At 37.1% G+C, this 1,839-nt stretch overlaps 1 non-coding gene across 1 annotated transcript; it reads left to right on the top strand.

Moving 5' to 3' along the window:
* The first annotated feature begins 206 nt into the window (after positions 1 to 206).
* Positions 207 to 313, top strand: LOC132176762 (small nucleolar RNA R71). The gene has a single exon (XR_009439616.1). It is a non-coding gene; the product is annotated as a small nucleolar RNA R71 (small nucleolar RNA).
* Positions 314 to 1,839: the final 1,526 nt, after the last annotated feature.

Below are 1,839 nucleotides of genomic sequence, written 5' to 3'. Positions count from 1 at the left end.
TGTTTACTTCATACATGCCCTTACTCTTTACTCCTTGCCTCTCTCTAGATGAGAATTGTTCGGAGTGCTCACTCAATGTCTCGAAGAGCTCTGTGGCTTCCTCATTGCTCTTTTCCATCAACACACCTCCACAAGCTGAATCAACAATACCCTTGTTAATGTCATTTAAACCTTCATAAAAAGCTTGTACCTAATCATCTTGAGGTAGGTTATGATGTGGACACTTGAGAAGCAGCTCATTGAAGTGTCCCCACGCTTCGAAGAAAAGGTCTCCATCTCTTTGCTGAAAAGATTGAATCTCCTTTCTAAGCTGCCTTGTCTTTTGAGCTAGGAAAAACTTCTTTAGGAACTTACTGGACAACTCTTCCCAAGTATGAATGGAATCTGTAGGAAAGGAATTACACTACAACTTAGCATTATCTTTCAAGGAAAAATGAAATAGGACTAATCTGATTCCCTTCGGAGTTAGGCCCTGGATGTGCTGAAGCTTGCAGAGATCAAAGAACTCCTTAAGATGCAAGTGTGGATCCTCAATGGCTGTGCCCTTCTGCCTCCGGTGGATAGGCGATGCATGATGGCTAGTTGAGGTTTTGTAGGATGAAAGACTGTTTCATGGGTCTTCGCACTGGTGGCAGGTTCTCTAGCAAATCTTCCATTGTTTCGTCAACTTCTTCTTCTTCTTCCGTGTCGGAGTTGTCTCTAGGCCTTTGTTGAATAGTCCGCTCAATTTCTAGATCGACTGGAAGGATGGTTGAGGCTTGAGATTGATGACCTTGCATAAGAAGATTTGCCTCTGCAGTCACAGCAGCTTCAGTACTGCTATTTGGATGAGATCTAGAATTGTGTTCGATCGCAGGCTAGTGCGCTCGATCGCACTACACTCGATCACACTTGGTCTATGCTCGATTGCAATAACAGAATGTAGAATGCCACAGAACTAAAATAGAACAAAAAACAAAAAAAAAAAAAAGAAAAAAAAAAGGGAAAAAGATTAGATTTTTGATAAAACAGAACAACATAATTAAAATTTAAAATTTTAAACAACTAAACTAAAGAAAAATAATTCTAAACAAAATTTGATGCAATCTCCGGCAATGACACCATAAACTTGTTGTGCAAATATCCACTTAAATTAATAGGCAAATAAATGTACATTTAACTTGCAAGTGCACAAGATCAATATAGTAGTATAGGGTGCAAGTGCAAGATCATTCCCACGAGGATTGCCGTAAATTATGTAACTAAAACAAAACAAAGAGTGATTTTTGAGTTACTAAAGATAAAGGTAGGGCTTTGATATCCATCACTAATCATGCTCAAATAATATAACAATATACCAATGCTTTAATCATATTTTGAATACCTAATGTGTGCCAACCTAAGGGCATGGGTGTATACTCCTTAAACTATAGATTTCTCTAAGCAATGAATTAGGCATGGGTGTATACTCTAACTCTTTTCTTTCTTAAAGAATTTTGCATGGGTGTATACTAAGTTTTTTTTTAAGAAAGCATCCATCTATAGAAATCGACAAACACACGGAACCTAAGTCATGGGTGTATACACCGGTTTTCCATGTTGATTAACCCAAGAAGCTGTGAGGAATTCTTTTGTTACTCTATTACGCCCATGACTCGATCATCCAAACTGAATTAATTAACTAATTCATACTACATGCATATGTTGATTAGGCACACACATATGAGGAACTCAATAAAATAGGAATTAATCAAGTTAAGCATCACAATATGATTATCATAAAGGCGCCAATATTGAAATAATAAATAAACATAATTAGGGCTTCAATCTAGCCCTACTAAAGATTTTAGTTACACATGA

Source organism: Corylus avellana, chromosome ca3 (genome assembly GCF_901000735.1).
Source record: "Corylus avellana chromosome ca3, CavTom2PMs-1.0".
Lineage (NCBI taxonomy): Eukaryota > Viridiplantae > Streptophyta > Magnoliopsida > Fagales > Betulaceae > Corylus > Corylus avellana.
Note: the sequence above shows the minus strand (reverse complement) of the source record. Positions and strands in the feature narration are given on the sequence as shown.